At 48.8% G+C, this 19,029-nt stretch overlaps 1 long non-coding RNA gene across 1 annotated transcript; it reads left to right on the forward strand.

Annotated features, from left to right (window-relative positions):
• The first annotated feature begins 4,497 nt into the window (after window positions 1-4,497).
• On the forward strand, window positions 4,498-8,687 carry LOC108521706 (uncharacterized). The gene is made up of 3 exons (XR_001883250.1): window positions 4,498-4,735; window positions 5,486-5,629; window positions 8,307-8,687. It is a non-coding gene; the product is annotated as an uncharacterized LOC108521706 (long non-coding RNA).
• Window positions 8,688-19,029: the final 10,342 nt, after the last annotated feature.

Raw genomic sequence — 19,029 nt, forward strand, 5'->3', positions numbered from 1 at the left:
GGGCACCCACCACCACACCTGGCTAATTTTTGTATTTTTAGTAGAGACTGGGTTTTGCCATGTTGGCCAGGCTGGTCTCGAACTCTTGACCTCAGGGGATCCACTCGCCTCGGCCTCCCAAAGTGCTGGGATTACAGGTGTGAGCCACAAGAAAAAGATTTTTAAAAAGATAAACTGGACTTCATCAAAATTGAACACTTTTGTGTAACAAAGACACTATCAAAAGAGAGTAAAAAACCCTGACATAATGGGAGAAAATGCTTGCAAATTACATACATGATAAGGGAGTAGTATTCAGAATATATAAAGAACTCTTAGAATTCAAGCAGAAAAAAACTGAACAGCCCACCTCAGAAATGGGCAAGGGACTTGAAATGTCTGCTTTGCTCAAGTTGATACACGAATGACCAATAAGCCATTAAAGGATGTTCAGCGTCACTAGTTGCTAGGGAAATGCACGTTAAAACCACAGTGAGATCCACTCATCCACTGGGATGGCTGTAATCAAACAGCCAAGAGGTAAAGAGAATTACGGTCGATGTGGCCGTTCCGCCCCAGGGACAGCTCCAGGGATGCGAGTGGACATCTGCAGATCCACATTCACAGCAGGAATTCTCACAACAGCCCAAAGCTGGAAACAATGGCAATGTCCATTAATACGCAAATGAATCCTCAAAGTGTGGTCCACCTGTGCCATGGAATATTAGTCAGTCATGAAAAGAAAGTTAGTGCTGTCACATACCACAACACAGGCCAACCTTGAAGGCATTATGCAAAGTGACATACACCAGTCACAGAAGCACAGACGTCGCATCACTCCACTTAGATGAGGTGCGCAGTATAGTCAGATTCACAGAAACAAAGAACGGAAATGATCCCTCCCCACAGGCGAGGAGATGTGTATCCACACACACAACAGTACCCGGTCCAGTCGCTGAGTCTGAGAGCTGGGGCTGGATCTACACCTGTGTGGACACCCCACCACACACTCACATTCACTCTGTGAGATTACTTAGGAACGTACTCCTAGCTGGCTGAAGTTTAAAGGTCACTCCAGCATGGGTTCACAAGCCATGGGGATTCATGTTGGAACACAAAATTCCCAGTCTGTGTGGCTCCTGCCAGACAAAAGAAATGAGTCCCCCCAGACACACTCTGCGTCTTGTCAACAATCACAGCCGTGGGGGGGCCATATGGCATCTGCTTGGCATGGCCTCCATTGCACCTGGGGCCCCACAGCCACCCTCTTCTGGCCCAGGCGCAGACCCTGGTGGGAATGCTGCGGCAGCGTGGCCACACTTCTCAGCCACTGCATTTCGGTGCTGGCCCCTGGGGAGTGAAGCCTAACCCCGCCTAGCATAGGCTCAGCCGACCTGATCTCTGGGGAGCCCCCCCGGTGCTGGTTGCTCCTCATCCCTTTAAAAAACTGTGGGGAAGTAGAAAAATACCCTCAGTAAGTGAGGTCACTGACAAAAATGTAAAAAGCACAACCTTGGACAATATCTTGCTTGAAAAAAACATTTTTTGCTACATGTGAGCCAAGCCCTTCAATGAGAGAGGAATAGGCTACCTAAAAACAGATTCCGATGCAATCATCTATTATCGATGAGTTGGAAACATATCTGCTGCAACAGAAATGACATGTGCAAGCACTTCACAGATTGGTGCCTACTTTCCCTCCACACAACCCTTTGCAGAACATGAGCCTGTTGACTTTCACTCCAAACTGCATCATTGTCTACTTGCTGCTAAACTAGACAGTGGAGAAAGAACTTCAACTATTCCAAGTTTGCTTTTAAAGGCCCTTAAACTAGGCCCAAAGGCCTTAATCCCTGACAGGCCGTGTGGACAAGTGCCGCTCTGCTGTCTGCGGCCACAGCTGGTGGAGCTGAAAGCACGCAGAGGCCCTGCACACAGGACTGGAGGACCCTAACGTCAGTGCTGGCACTGCCCAGGAAGCTTGGGAAGGGCGTTCTCTGGTCTTCTGCAACGCATTCCTTTACAGAAAGGAAAATGGGAAGAAAGGTTTCACGTCCAGGGCTCTGGGCCTTTGATCATTTGAGAAACGCTGGGTCTGCAATAGGGGCCTCCGGCTTCTCAGGCCAGACAAAGACGCCGGGCCACACGGGCAGGGCCTAGCCTGCACCAGAACAAAACCCCGGCCTCTCAGTGTGGAGGCCTGGGAAAGGCCCACCTCAGCCGGCAGAGGGGCCACCTGCCCTTTGATCTCTCCTGAGACCATGGCCTGGGCCCCGGGTCAGGGAATTTCACACCGCACACACCCCAGGGAAAGAGGAGCAGGTCAAGAACAGGAGGGGGGTCACCAATCTCAGCAAAGGCCCCACGCCGGTCCTCTTTGGCCAGTTCCACATGGCTGCATGCGTATTGTCCAAAGCTGAGCCCACTCTCAAAGTGGAATTGACATTACATGCCACAATGGAGCCAGTGAACAGTGGTTCAGGTGCCTGGACAATATGCCAGCCCTGCCCCCCGCATTGGGGTCTTGAGGCTGGGACATACTTCTCCATGTTTCCTTCTCTGTGGAGTGAACCTGAGCCATTCAGAACCCAGGCTCCATCCCATCCTTGTGGAGACGCGCAATGGGGCCACCTGCATCCGGCCGCCTGCCCGTGCTTCTGGTCCCCGGATGGGCAGGTTTCATTGGAAACACAGGTACTCCCCAGCAGCTCATCACGTCGCATGTTCACAAACACAGGCTTGGTCAGAAACACTTACATCAAATGATCCGTAACGTTCTGAAGATATTTTGGTTTAAGAGAAGGAAAATCTTTATGTGTGAGAGAGAGAAAGAAGGGAGGGCCCGTGATAAGGGGAGAAATACAAATTCCATGGATAGCTCTGAGCTCCAATAGCTGTAAATTTGGAAAGAAAAAGAAATATTTGATAAGACACAGCAGCATTAATGGACAAGGAAAAATGGACTTTTAAATGACAAAAAGGATTGTGTCATGTCCAAAACAAACAAACAAAAAAGGATTAAAAGTATTACCAGAGTGTTTGCATTTTGTTTTTGTTTGCCCATTCCCACCACTAAATGAATCTTGGGTGTTTAAAATGATATTTGGTGGCACAAAAACTGATTTCATTTCTCCCCAGCAGCCAGTAAAGGATGCTGGTGGTGTCGGGTGGGTGTGGGGTGTGGGGCTGGGTTGCAGCCCTCCCCTCCACTGCAGGACGCTGGAGAACTTGCCCAGGCTCTCCAGTCCTTCTCCATAAAGTCATGGCTGTTGTTTTATCTTCACACATTTATGTCTTTTTTTTGTTAACCAGAAGAAACTGAAGTAAGGAAAATGCTTATTTTAAAATTGCTGGCATTCATGGAAGTGCATAGAAACTTGTTTCTATGATCAATGCCTGCTCCTGTCACTGGGCCAGTGACGAAGAATGGGATGTTCTGGAAGGTGGAGGTCTCCATATGAACACATATATGCGTGTGTGTTGAGACGAAGGGAACTGTTGATTCACAGCTGGGAAAGAGACCGCGGGGTGCTGCCATCTCAGTGCCTCCCACCTTCCATGGGACGCTAATGGGTATCACAAGGCTGATGCAGACTCTTCTCAAGTAAGTGTCAGAGGCGCTGAGTCAAGGGAAGCTGGACACATCTCTCTGCCCTGGACTCCTCAGGGCCTCTCCGTGTGCACCTGCCCTGTGATGCCCAAGGAGCAGACTCAGTGCATGCCTCCTCCCAAGCTCACCTGGCTGGGGAGCCCTGTCTCTTTGAGCCCTACTCAAAGAGATGACCTTAGAGGTTGGGTGCTCTGGAGACCACCTTTTGAGAAATGCCAGAGCTCAATCCCCATGCTTTTGTAGGAGAAAACTGGATCCCAGAGAGGTTAAAAGCTCTGTCCAAAGTGATAAACCTCATTGCTGGCAGAGCCAGACCCGCGCGCAGATCTGCTCTCCCACGCTGCTGCTGGACCCGTCCTCGCACCCTGTGCCTCACGTCTAAGACACCCCACGCCGTCTGCTCTGCCAAACCTGACCTCCTCCCACCACGGGCCTGAGTCTAAGACTCCCAGTGCCATCTCCGAGAGGAAAGCCTCCCATAGCACACACAGAGATTCCCTAGGTAAGAAGGACATTCACAAAAAGGGCTGAAAGGCTCATTTGAGATGGGGTGACTGACATTTGATGGCAATTACTAACGGGTATTTTTAGTGTGACTCTACTGCAAATACCGTTTTAACAACGGTGAAGGTACATCGAATACTGGAGCGACGTTCTGCACCGCAACGACACTGAAGGGCCCGAGGGTGGTTTCTCCGCGGCTGTGAGGTTAACGCTGCAGCCTATGCGGCAAACACCTGTCAGGGACCCGCGTGTGCTCGGCACACAGAGGCAGGTAACGAGCGACCAGTCTCAGAAGCAAATGTGCTCGCTGCAAACCACCTTCCTGTGGCCCAGCAGAGGGACAACAATCCGCGAACGTTTTCCAGGGCCTCCCGCGAACTCGGCACCCGACGTTGCCATGGCAACGCCATCCCAGCTCGGCCACAACAAAGCGGCGGTGCCTGCGCCTCACCTTTGGCCATCTTGTTGAGAACCATGTCGATCAGGACGTAGGTGCCGCTCCGGCCTGCACCGTCGCTGCCAACAGAAGGAGAGAAATGACAGTTGCCGTCCACACGGAAGCCTGACCCACCGCACAGCTAGTGACAGCCCATTTCCTTCATGCTTAAGTGGGGCCGGCGAGAGGAAAGAAGGATGGCGGATGTGAGTGGGGGAGGAAGGACGCGGGCTGGGAGAATCCAAGGGAGGGCGAAGGGAGGCCGCTGGGGGCTTTGAGCCTCTGAGCAGCTTGTGGGACGAGCTGCTGTGCTCAGATGTGTTTGCCTCTTGCTTGTTCCCACCTCTTTGGCCAAAGATGTGGTACATTTTGCCAGAGCAAAATGAACTAAGTGTTTGACTGTGTCAGAGTTGATGGCATTTGTATAGAAAACATCTGCAAAGTGCTTTCTCTAGGGTTGCTGGGCAACCTCCCCAGCGCAGAGGGGAGGGCGGTGGGCAGCTGGACCCCGCTGGCTCATGCAGGCAGGGACACTTTGGGCACATCCCCCTAGGCTGCCTGCCGCCCTTTCTAAACGCAGGTCCTCCCTCTCAGAAGGAGAAATTGACATAACAGTCGTTACTCAATTATATTCTTTAAAAAGCACTCTCATTTCATCTCTTTCTCATCCCACCAGCTATAATTGGAATATTTACCATCTGGGCTAGAGTTGTAAAAAAGTTTTGAATAATACCTCAACAGTAGCAAAGGAAAAAAAAATCCCCTTTTTTCTGGAAGAAGAGTAGCCTCAGCACCATCCTTTCCTCATGAGGAATGTGTGAAGCCATTTCCTCCCCCCGTGCAGACACTGTCACCGGGTTGCAGAGTTTGACAGGCCTACTTAAAAGTACATAGGGCTTGGGCTCACACCCACGACTGGCTTTTAAATGGAGGACCTTTTACGTTTATAATCCTAGCAAAATCAATTGTGACTTTCCGGAAAAAGAATAAATGTTTCCCTCTCAAGACTTCAAGAAAGACATGACTACCCAGCAGATATCACGCTTTCGGTTCTGCTTTCTATGCCGTCTGTAATCTCAAGAAACGATGGAAGCCTAGAGGTGAGTTTTTGATTGTAAAGAATCAGTACATTTTGGCTTTAACCTGTTTCCTCAAACAAATGGTTGAAAAATGCTGTAGTTGGGATGGTAAATGTTTCAAAAACGTCTCGTTCACATCCTCACACCCTCACTGCATCACCAAGGAGGAGAAGCAGTCGGCCTGGGCTGCATGTAACCCTCACTGCTCATTTCAAAGGGCCACTGTGAGCATTGTGGTTGCTGAGTGCGTTTCTCACTTGTCTTCTATCCACAGCATATATTCACATGAATATTTTAAGGTCTACTACAAAAATCTTCCAACTAAGTGTAGCTTGTCTTGATACATTTGTGGGTAAAAGATGTTCTACTCTACTCTTTGAGGGCAACAGACCATAATCTATTTTCATCCTCCTCTCTCATAGACAGGAATGCGCACACAAAACACACATGCTTCTTGATTGGATTTGACAGATTTGATGTTTGTTCTTTGGAGACAGATTTCCTTTTTATTCCAGGCAGGAGGAACATTCTGTAAGACACTTCTAGAAAAATGGAATATGAGTTCTTCACCAAAAGTAGTTGGGTATCAAGTCCAGCAGAGACAGTACTATTAGGTTGAGTTTTCTTTGCATAAAATCTATTCTTAATGGTGTGGTTTTAACATACTTAAGGATATGAGTCACTGAATTTTTACCAAGAGGCCTGAACCCACATGATAAACTGGAGGTGGCTGTACCTCCTGTAATGACAGATTTCGTCCCTGTTCATAACTGGTCCCAAGCATTTCTCACCGTCTGCAGAGGGTTCTGAGCCTCTGCTGAACATCCTGATGGCTGAGACAATGCAACAGGCTGAAAACATTGTCTCGATGTTTCTGTGTCATGGCACCATAGGGTTTAAGAACAAGTAAGGTGGCAGGATATGCTCATGGGTGAGTAGAAGGCAGGACACCGCAACGTGGGCTGCTAGAAAATATGCTATGTGAGGCCAGGCGCGGTGGCTCACGCCTGTAATCCCAGCACTTTGGGAGGCCGAGGTGGGTGGATCATTCGAGGTCAGGAGTTCAAGACCAGCCTGATCAAATGGTGAAACCTCCTCTCTACTAAAAATACAAAAAGATTAGCCAGGTGTGGTGGCGGGTGCCTATAATCCCAGCTACTCGGGAGTCTGAGGCAGGAGAATTGCTTGATCCCAGGAGGTGGAGGTTGCAGTGAGCCCAAGATCATGCCATTGCACTGCAGCCTGGGCGATAGAGTTTAAAAACGAAAAAAAAGCAAGCCATGTGCATTTTAGCAAGAAAAAGCAAGCCATTATACAGACATAATACAAGCAACACCCAATTGTATTTACCCAAATGGCACAGAAAAGTAAGTTTATATTTTTGGTTTCCTTAGAAGTGCCAGTTAGTTATATTTATTAAGCAATTAGAAAGTTAAACACCTTGCATAGATTGTTTTTTGAGATAGCCAAAACTTCTTAATTCATTAAAAGTTGTACTTGCCTGCAATGAACAATTATTGGACAAGAACGGCCCCTGTAGCACTTGTTTACTTTTCTGAAATAAAAGAGAGATAAAATTATAGTTGTGTACTAAAACTTTGCGTTAATCCAAAACAACTATTAAAACAAAGCCCAAGGTGTGTGTGTTTGAAATCATTTTGCAATCGCTTGTTTTGACAGAGAAAATGAAAATTATACACATAATATCAAACATTTATTCTTCTTCTCAACATGTTATTAATCGGAGCTTTAAAACCAATGTCACACCTTTACACTGCTTTCTCCTTCCAAGGAGGAGTGCCAGGCTTTGAACCAGTGGACTCCTGGCCCATCCCGCCTGCCCCACCCCTGCAGGCTCTCCTCTTTCTGTTTCTGCTTATGTTGACTTGACCTTTCGTTACACTACATCTTGATTCTTCATTAAAATTTTTGAATTTTGCAATTTATGCTCAAAATTTCTTACAGTCCAGACATCATATTGGAAACTGTTATTTCTGTACTATCTAAAAACAGCATCTTCAAGGGCATTTGTGACCTGTCAGCTTTTGGTAAGGATATCTAAATTACGGAGAAACCTCTATGAAGTCCAAGACAAGTCCTTTCCGTGTTTATAACTTTGAGTATACAAACAACTTCATTGTGCAGAGTTTAGATCAGAAGTTGTGAAAATTAGAAATGAGCATACATTTAAGATTTCATAACCAACCCCTAAATCAAAACAGAGGGCTGATTTAAAATTCACTCTGTAAACTCCAGGTTTTTTTTTTAAATTAAGTGAAACAACTAAACATGTTTATGTAGTCCATTAAAGTTGTCAGTGAACTATTTCTGAATAAGTAAAATTAAAGACAGAATCTCAGGTTATTGGAATAAAGCATGTGTGAAGGGGATGTGTTCTTAAATGTGCTGCGTGAACTCCTACAAGAAACAAATGTAAAAAAAATGGGAGTATGGACCGTAAATGGGAAAATGTCACGTTTCTGTGCAAAGGCTTGCCTATTCAGCACCAAATAGTCAGTGGAAAGTAAACATTCCATCAACTGGTTGCTTTTCTACAAACCTTTGAAGCCAGAAGGGGCAGGGTGGCCGTGGAGGGAGAGGGGAGGTGAGTGTCCAGTGAGCAATGAGCAGAGGGATGCTTGAATACGGCGGAGCCCAAACCACAGAGCTTTCCCCTCCTCTCTTGCTATTCCCCTAGGAGTTACCAGAACAAGGCCCTTCTGACGGGAGTGTGAACGCCCAGTCTGGAGGGCACAACGGGCGTTAAAGGAGCAGCTGCGGGGCCTGGACTCGGGGTGCCCACCTGCAGATGGGCCGCGGCCACAGCCTAGCCAGGAGGCACTTGATCTGTGCTGCCCTCTGGTCTGTGAAACATGAGGCTGATGCCTGAAAATGGGGCGGGCTCAGACACAGCACAACCAGCAACGGCCTCCAGGGCCGCATCGCCGTTTCTGTTAGAGGTGTTTGTTGCTTCTGGGGCACACGGTGGTGTGAAGGCTTTGGGGAGAGGCGGGGAGCACAACAGTGAACTCCTTAAAGGTAACAGCACTTGTATGCCAGAAGGCCTTGAACATTCTTGGTCCCTGGAGAATAAACAGGTTGGAAAACAGACCCACCATGTCTACTTCTAAAATGTCCCATTCCTGACTCAGGCTGTAAAGCATCGAGGGCTCCTGATGACAGAATGGCCCCAGCATGGGGTGGGAAGCCCTCCAGCTGGGTAAAGACCATGTGTGTGTGCATGAGACTGCACACATGTGCATGACATGAGCACGCATGTGCACAAGTGTGCACATGTGGAATCAAGCAGGCTCAACTGTCAGACCAAATGGTGCGTGGCTTTGCTTTGAAAGGCCTTTTGCCTTTGGCAGAGGAGTTTACTGGCCATGGCTCAGCCTCTGAATCTTGCAAATGGGAACGACCTCAGTTCTGCTCCTCCAGCTTCCTGCTGTGTTTCACGCCTTGTGGTCCACTCTATGTAGAGACTAAACTCAGCTTCCGGAAGTCCACACCTGTCAGTCATCAGGGGTTGCTCATTTTTCCTCATGAGACCAAGTACACAAAAAAAGCAACAGTAAAACAAACCAACCCCCAACCCCCAAACCAGATGCGCTTGAAGAAAGTGTGCTGGTTTGAGGAAAGGCCAGCGTAAGAAGTCGGTAGACAGTGGTGGCTTATGGCCAGCTTCTGCTTTGGCAAAATGCAGTAATAACCCCCCTGGCTGGGAAATGCTCCTAGTGAGTGAATTTGTGGCTATGACGGCCTCGACTTGCTTCCCCACTCCTGAAACTCCTGTGTCTATCTCACGGTGTACGTAAGATACCATTTTCTCTGACATGTTGTGCCTGGTGGCCTTGGAAAGGTTTCGCTGTAATTTTCATATCCGTACCAGCCCCACCTTGTGCTCAACCTTTTTACAAAAACCCACAGGCAGTCAAGGACATGTGCAGTGTAGATACAGGGTGTGGCACAGCTGAGGACTTTATTTACAAAGATCATGCAGTTGTATCGTTACACGCAAAGCATCGCAAATAGAGAGGCAAAACCACTACATATTGAACACAAGAGTTCATCCAGTTGACCCAAGCTGTAGACCACGGATTATTCAGGAAGGTGACACAGCTGCCTCATTTGACTCCATCAGAACAAAGCGTCAGTGAGTAAAAGGTCTCCCACAGTAGGAAAAGTTGATATTATAGAAACTTCCACAACAGGAATTCACTGAGAAAGAATGATTAGTGATACAAACCAACCCCCGGGTAACCGGGCGAGAGTGCACCGTCATGCAAAGCACCAGCAAGCAAGGTCAGAGGTCGTTAGAGTCTCAGAAAGGGGCTTCCCACATCGCCCCCTGCAGGACAGTCACAGTTTCCAATGATCACTTTTGTGACTATGCAACTGGGCTCATATTACTAGCTGCAACATCACAAAAATGACACTGGCCACCGCTAATTAGCTGGCAAGGTAAGGGTTTGTCCGTTTTACCGTGAGCAGCGTTAGTGAGCGCCATTGCACACAGCAAGAAGGGAGAGAGTAATACGAGAGAGAGAGAGAGAGAGAGAGAGAGAGAGAGAGAGAGAGAGAATTTAAAGCAAAGCCCTCACATGTGATGCTAAATATCTCTTAGCAGTTTCTCTTTAAAGTGTAAATGTGCTCCCTCTGGGCTCCAGAAATATTTAATTACACATCTCGGTGCCTGGCGAAGGCGCCAGGCCAGAGTGAGAACGCCTCGTCTATTGTTCAAAGATAAGAAACCCTGTAGCATGAAGATGGCTGGTGTCTTCAGAAGTGGTCTCACCTTTCCGGTTGAGGAAATCGGGGTGGCTATTTTATAGAGAAAATCCACCACCGGCAATGCGTGTCTAAGCGTGAAGCTTTCACTCAAACCCACTGTCCAGGTAACACATGAAAGGCGGCCTTGGCTGAAATGCTGGGCAGTGCCAGGTAAGGCAGGCAAGAAAAGCTTTCTACTCCGACGTGGCTTTCAAAACCGTGTCTGGGGGTTCATTAACTTTTGAATTTAACAAAAACCTTCTTAGGCTGTATCTCCTCAGACTGTGGAACAAGGGAAATTCGGGAATCCAATTTTTCCTGGTGATGAATCGTAAACACAGAGGGTTGGTGATGTACATGTTCCAGTCCATATATGGATATGGATGTAGCAACGTGCCCATATGCATATATGTGCAAACACACTGGATGAACACAAAGACGGGGTGTTAAGATGAATTGCTGTCTTTGTAGCTACATCCATTTTGCCAGGAATGACCGCTTTTTGAAGACTCTATTTCAGGAAATTATGTAAGATTTCTACATAGTATGTCTTTAGAAATAAATCTGTGTTGAGAAAATGTACATAATGGCCAGGAAATCAGGGTGGGCAGGGAAGGAACTGTGTACAGTAGTTGTTTTAGGAACTTGTATAGTAGTTGTACTCAGGACTCTGGATCCACGCTCTGCGTCCCCAGGGAAGGTGATGGCAGGCAGGGGCCACTGAGTGTGTGCTGTGGCTGTGACACCAGATTTGTGTGTCTCCTTGGAGAGGCTCTTGATTGATTGCTATGGATTCAAATTACAAAAAACTGTATTTTGCTTTTCAATGTAGACTAAAAGGCAAAAGAAATTGTATCATAATAAGCTTCAGAAATTCAAGAATTCCACAGAGAATTCCAAATCCCTTCTTTACGACAGTCCTGGTCTTGCTAACCTCCCTCCAGTGACGTAACTGTAGACCCAAGGATGAGTGACTGTTAACAATCAAGTCACTTTATGATAGAGGCACAGCACTGGATTAAAATGCATTTGGTTCTTATTCTCCTTGTTTGGATATTTATCTCTTTTCCTCAACAGGCAGACTTCTGGTCAGTTAAATGTAAGATATATTCTATACAATTTAGAGCTTGGTCATTGATGCTGTTGACAATTTCATTTTCCTTGTGGTGGTTTATTCGCTAAGCACCACCACCTAGCCAGTGTGGACCGACTGTTTATCACAATCAAAGCTGTGGTCTTAAATGCTGCTTTTTTTTTTTTTTTCATTGTCAATTTCTTCCTGTAAGACAGAGTCTAGCATTCATTTCAACAGTTCAATAAATACACTCTAAAACCAGACAACTTACTGGGTGACCGGTGGACTGGAGCAATGAACAAAAAACTGAATTTTTTAAAAAAGGTCAGTTTCAAAATAGCCCTAAAAATATAGACAGCCACGGGCTAAGTGTCTCCGGGCTTTCCTGCAAGATCACCCAGGGTGGTTTCTGGGCCTGCACTTGTTACCTCTTTCCACCACGCAGCCAGATGAGAATCCAACTGAAAATCTGAGCTTTATTCATCAGTATCCTGTGGCTCATAGGCTTTAGGCTCTTTGTCAGTGGAAGAATCTTATCAAAAATAATGGCCCTATTTCCACAATTCTAAGATGCCTATTCCCCCTCACATTTTAATAACTCTGAAACTAGAAAATCACTCACAATTAACACGTGCCGTTAATGGAGACTTCCTACCTCTCGCTTCCCTTCCCTTCCCCCTGCGGTGCTGACACAGACGCTGCCCTTGGCGCGAGGGGCATCTTAGAAGCACAGAAACCTGGCATCACTCCCCCTCTGCCGCGCACTCAGCGCACACTGCCCTGCTGGCGGGCTGTGCGTTATACCTGCGGAAGTCCAGGAGGGATCTTGAGGAGGAGGGGACTCCTCGGTCATACCAACTCAGGAAGTGGAACTGGGTCACGGTGCGCGTCTCGTTGGTCTGCAGGTTCTTCAGATAGAAGCTTCTCACCAGAAAGTCCTCACACCAGATGTGCTCGGAGACCAGGTTCACCTGGTAGGGAGGGCAGGAGGGAGGGGGACAGAGACAAGTGTGGACATCGTGAACCAAACCGCAGGCACTGAGGAGCCCAGGGCCATGTCTGACGAGAGAAGTGGGTGCTGCAAAGAGGCCCCATTTCACAGCACAGGGGGTTCCCTCGGCTTCATGGCCCCCTCCCACCTTCCCAATGTTAACACTTATGCTAAAGATAGCTCTGTGTGAGTGTGTGTGTTTAATGTTATTTAGGGGCTTGAGCATCACATAATTTTTTTAAAAGTTACAATCCAAAAGTATCCTACTTTTTGTCTTTTGCATGTCCATGTTATATAAACCCTTAAAGAAAGGAACCAGAGAAAAATTACACTTTTAAACAAAACCAGCGACACAACTATGTGTTCTGCTAAATGGTTCCACTCTATGTGAGACTCCATCGTGATGTGCACGCCTGGATCTAGAACAGGAAAAGCAAAAGGCTCATGAGGCGCGCCGATGTGAACCCGAGCGCAGGCACTTCCCAGCCTAAGCGTTTCTGCAGGAACCCCAAAGCCACAGCTGTGTGGTTTAGGGTTCACACTTAAGCCTCTAACTCACTTCCCCCTGTGGAGCTTTGGGATTCTCACTCCGTTTAATGCCAAACAGAATCAAAGCATGCATTCTAGTGCTGGCTTAATTGCCTATGTTTATTTAGTTCATTCTTGACATGGGCAGAAAATCCAGCGAGATAAATAAACTGGTCAACAGGTTATCCTCAAATAAAAAGGTCACATGATCCAGCCACAAAACTCCAAGCAGAGCCACAGGGAGGCCACACGGCTCAGGCACTGGCATCAAGGATGGGAGCCAGGTTCTTTTTAAAGACGGACCCCACTTAAAGTCCTGTTATATGGGACCGGGACCATGCTGTGAGGCAAATGTTTTTTCTACTCTGTCAGCATTTGGATTTAGAAAATCTAAAAAATAAAAACCACACCACATTCCCAGGGTCTGGACCACACAGCCGTGTGAAGCATCCACATGTGCAGTATGGCCCTTGGGGGTGGCTCAGCCTCCATCCCCTGAACATGGGGGGTGCTGAGCCTCCCTGCATGGGGCCAGGCTGCTGGGGCCATAACGAATCCCATTCAGAGGGGGAGCGGGGCCCAAGTGCTCCTCGTCCAGCTGGCGGGTCCTGGCCTGGGTGGTTCTGGTCCGAGTACCTCATAGATGTGGTAGAGGTTGGAGCCTTCATCTGGCCAGTAGTGGTAGCACTGCCGGACGCCGTTCTCCGTGAGGGGCGTCAGCATGACGATCACCACGCAGCCACTCTCCCACACCATCTGTGGACAAAGAAGGCCCGTGGCCACCGCGTGACTGTCTCATCACCGTGTGACACGTGTAATTACTGCACTCGGAAGCACAGTCCAAATTTATTCCATTCACAGGACATTTATTTCATTTTCTCAGACATGTTTACTCCGCAGCTGCCTGAGTGTCTCTGAATGCACTGGCCCATACTTTGCATGTTCCATGAAATATTAGAAATCCCTGCAAATTTATCCCATGCCATTTAGAGCTTCCTCAGTTCTAGGTTCAGCTGTGTGGCTTTCCAACTTTTGATCTGTAAAGGAAACTTTCTATAATGCCACACATAACAGCCAGCACTTCTCCAGGTGGTGCAAGTGGAACTCGGCCAACACCCTCGCTTGCTGGTGGCTGGCATCATTTTGCTCACCTAGAGAAACGTTTTGCTTGGTGAAGCTGCTGTCCTATCAGAAGCAGTCTCCGAAACGCTTCTTTTCAAAGTAGATCACGGAAAAGCAGCACTGTACTGCTGCAGTTTCATTTGTTTATACCGCAATATGGCAACACTATTCAGATTAAAGCAAATACCAAATTGATTTACTAATTCTTATTAGCCACATTGAAACACAATAAACAAAAGCACATTTAAACACACAGAAATCACAAAGACACAAAGTCCTCTGACCTCGCTTCTTTGCAAACACAACTGGCTACTTGTGGCTGTGAGCCTACATCTTAACATTTACAGCCTAATTACCCAAAACCATTAATCCTGTGGGGCACATTGATGTGGCATTTGTAGATTTTTATTAGCATATTAAATTATAGAGTGAAGAGGGGTCTGCTTTTTCTGCAATGGGTTACATTAACTTGGCAGAAATGTTTGTAAGCAACTGCATTTAGATGTAAATTTGGCATCCAAGACAGTTTCTATTTCTTTTAAAAACAGATACAAAAATCCAATTAAGATCTTGTTATTTAAAAAACCTCATATCTCAAATATAAAATGCTGTCATCGTAGTGCATGTTACTGAATTTCACATTTATATTTTAAAAATCAGACACATACATGATATTTTCCTCTTTTAATATTGATTTATGTTCTCATGGGGCTGAAATAGGGCACCTCACTCTGTATCATTTACATTGGAAGCTAACGGAACCAACTGAAGTATTTATGAAAAGCCCACAAATAAATATGAATTATGCTCAAATTCGCGCACTTCCTTTCTCCTTAGTGCCCATCCAACAACAAGATGAGAATTCAAAACGTGTTTCTTATGCTAAGCTTTTCAGGCTTTCAAACCTGCTCCTCCAAATCGGTACTTCCATCACATAACAATTTAATGTGCCTTCAGAAGGTGGAGAAGCTCATGGAAGCCATTACGAAAATGAGGAAAAACACAGATTTTATGACTGTAATAAAAATACAATGATCTAGACCATAAACTAATCATCCGGCACTCGGCTCCTTGCCGCCCAAGTGTGACATTACCGAGCCCCGTCGACTGGGGGGATCCGCGCGGCCTGTAAGCCGCGCTCATTGGCTCTCGCGTCCGCCCTTCATTATGGGGCGCCTTCCCGACTCTCTGAAGATTTGGTTAAGATTAAATCCAAATGAAACTTAATTTAAACAAACAATCCCAAAGGCGCTCTGGGGAATAATATTTCTTTTTAGGTCACTGTGTATAAAAGCAGAGAGGGGAATTTACTAAATCAAACAAATAGGCAGCCCTACTGGGTACCAATATTACAAGCTGTTCACGGATCTGATTACATTATCTTGTGTTCCTTCGAATCGGTACATAGCAACCCAATCTAGGAGGGGAACTACGGCATTTCTCCATCTGTTTCCAGCCTTCAACAGCAGTGCCTGAGCAGTTAACCTCACAGTACATCGCAAAAATCCGTTTGGATTTTGGTACGAATACAGAATATCAGTAAAAATCCCAGTCAAGTAAGGTTCAATTTCTAATCGGGGAGAAGTTTCACTATTTTCTTTCTCATTGGCTTGGTCTTTGTTGACAGGTGAAATACAGAAAGTGCTCACCCCTGGCACCTGTGACCTCATTTGGATACAGGATTTTCAGACGTAATCAAGTTAAGATTGGTTTGTGTTACAAATCTTTGAGAAATCTATAACTTTCTCTTTCAGGAAGTAAATAATGACCCAGGGTCCTTATTTAATCTTCATGTAGTTCATTAAAATAGGCAGTTTACAAAACTGTATTGTTGAATTCCAGAAATGACCATTTCTAGCACTTCCTGTTTGGTGAAGGATAAGAGAACACGGCCCCCACGACCACGTGCACAGCTGAGCACCTGCACACCCGAACACCTGCACACCCAAGCCCCTGCACACCTGAGCCCCTGCACAGCCGAGCACCTGCACAAACACCTGCACACCCGAGCACCTGCACACCCGAGCCCCTGCACAGCTGAGCCCCTGCACAGTCGAACACCCGCACAGCCGAGCACCCGCACACCCGAGCACCCACACACCCGAGCACCTGCACACCGGAGCACCTACACAGCTAAGCACCTGCACACCCAAACACCTACACAGCCGAGCACCTGCACAGCCAAACACCTGCACACCCGAGCACCTGCACACCCGAGCCCCTGCACAGCCAAGCCCCTGCACAGTCGAACACCTGCACATCCGAGCACCCGCACACCCGAGCCCCTGCACACCCGAGTCCCTGCACAGTCGAACACCCGTGCAGCCGAGCACCCACACACCCGAGCACCTGCACACCCGAGCACCTGCACACCAGAGCACCTACACAGCTAAGCACCTGCACAGCCAAACACCTGCACACCCGAGCACCTGCACACCCGAGCCCCTGCACAGTCGAACACCCGCACAGCCGAGCACCCGCACACCCGAGCACCTGCACACCCGAGCACCTGCACACCGGAGCACCTACACAGCTAAGCACCTGCACACCCAAACACCTACACAGCCGAACATCTGCACAGCCAAACACCTGCACACCCGAGCACCTGCACACCCGAGCCCCTGCACAGCCAAGCCCCTGCACAGTCGAACACCTGCACATCCGAGCACCCGCACACCCGAGCCCCTGCACACCCGAGTCCCTGCACAGTCGAACACCCGTGCAGCCGAGCACCCACACACCCGAGCACCTGCACACCCGAGCACCTGCACACCAGAGCACCTACACAGCTAAGCACCTGCACAGCCAAACACCTGCACACCCGAGCACCTGCACACCCGAGCCCCTGCACAGTCGAACACCCGCACAGCCGAGCACCCGCACACCCGAGCACCTGCACACCCGAGCACCTGCACACCAGAGCACCTACACAGCTAAGCACCTGCACAGCCAAACACCTACACAGCCGAACATCTGCACACCCGAGCACCTGCACAGCTGAACACCTGCACAGCCAAGCACCTGCGCAGCCGAGCACCTGCGCAGCTGAGCACCTGTGCAGCAGAGCACCTGCGCAGCCAAGCACTTGCACAAGTAAGCACTGCACACCTGAACACCTGCACACCCGAACACCTGCCCCCCCGAGCACCTGCACACCCGAGCACCTGCACAGTCGAGCACCTGCACAGTCGAGCACCTGCACACCCGAGCACCTGCACACCGGATCACCAGCACACCGGAGCACTGACACAGCCAAGCACCTGCACACCCAAACATCTGCACAGCCGAGCACCTGCACACTCAAACACCTGCACAGATGAGCACCTGCGCAGCCGAGCACCTGCACACCTGAACACCTGCACACCCGAACACCTGCACACCCGAGGACCTGCACAGCTGAGCACCTGCACACCTGAGCGCCTGCACAGCTGAGCGCCTGCACAGCCAAGCGCCTGCACACCCGAACACCTGCACACCTGAGCCCCTGCACAGCCGAGCACCTGCACAAGTGAGCACCTGCACATCCGAACACCTGCACACCCGAGCACCTGCACACCCAAACACCTGCACACCCAAGCCCCTGCACACCCGAGCACCTGCCCACCCAAGCGCCTGCACACCCGAACGCCTGCACACCCAAACACCTGCATACCCGAGCACTTGTTGTGTATCAGGCACTTGGCTGGAGGTGCTGGAGGGGCAGACCCCGACCTCAGCTGGTGGCAGTGTCCCTGGGCACTGTGGGATTCCATAGCCACCCACGACACCCTCAGACTGCAGGGTTAGAGTCTGGGGTTACCCCTCCTGGAGCAGAAGCAGGTGCCACCATCCACCACCAGCCCTGGATCGAACCAAAGCCACCAACATGGACTGAGAATGAGCCAGAAGTGCCGGATCCCAAGTGCAGACAGCTGGCACCACACTTCAGAGAAGAACTGACCCTCCCCCATTATACACGCTTCTTCAATGCAGCGTCCCCATGCCTCGGCATCCCCCTTGAAGGCTCTAGCCATGCCAGCTCTGTGGGCCTGGGGTGGGGAGGGGAGTGACGTTGCGCTTTGCTGTTTATGATTCCAGCAGGAATGGAAGTGGTCAGCCCAGTGGTTCTCAGAGACCACCAAACACTGGGGTTAAAGCCTGCAGCCAGGCTCTGTGAGCCCAACCCATCCCGATGTGCCCGGCAGGGGCACAGCATTGCGGTGGTGTCTCCTGATGGCTGTTCAGCAGCAGCAAGTGGACAAATTCAGTAATTCGGACACTGATCCAACGAACAAGAAATGCAGACTTCAGCTGTTATTTGACCTGAGTAAGTTTACTGACGGTAGATTTAAAAACCATATTGTTGTTTGTTACAGGTTCAACGCTGTCCTCCCCACAGCCTATATTGACGTCCTAACCCCTGGTACCTATGAATGTGGCCTTATTTGGAAACAGGATCTTTGCAGATGCAACTGAGCCAAGAGTGGGTCCCAATCCCACGTGACTATGTCCTTAGAAGAAAAGAGAAACACCTCAAGAAGGCACAGACACAGAGAGCGGCCATGCGCAGACAGGCAGAGACGGAGCGTTGTGGCCACCCAAGCCACACCCCAGATGGCAGGCAGCCACAGGAAGTTGCAGGGTCCGTGTGGGATCTTCCCTGGCAGGCTTTGGAGAGTGTGGCCCTGTTCACACCTGGATCTCAGACTTCCAGGCTCCAGAACTGCGAGGGGACGTGCTCCTATTGTTTCAAAACAACCAGTTTGCAGTACCTTGTGATGTCAGCCCTAGTAACAGATGCACCCGCTGCAACTTCACTCTCTCCTTCACCCATCAAATCACCCACAGGTGTGGAACAATGGCCACCCCGCCTACGCTTCCTATCAACACCGATGGAGAGGAACACAGGGCCTCTTCACTCTAGGTCCTTTTTGAGTGCTAAGTATTTAATCA

This window comes from Rhinopithecus bieti, unplaced genomic scaffold (assembly GCF_001698545.2).
Source record: "Rhinopithecus bieti isolate Rb0 unplaced genomic scaffold, ASM169854v2 scaffold_60909, whole genome shotgun sequence".
Classification (NCBI taxonomy): Eukaryota; Metazoa; Chordata; class Mammalia; order Primates; family Cercopithecidae; genus Rhinopithecus; species Rhinopithecus bieti.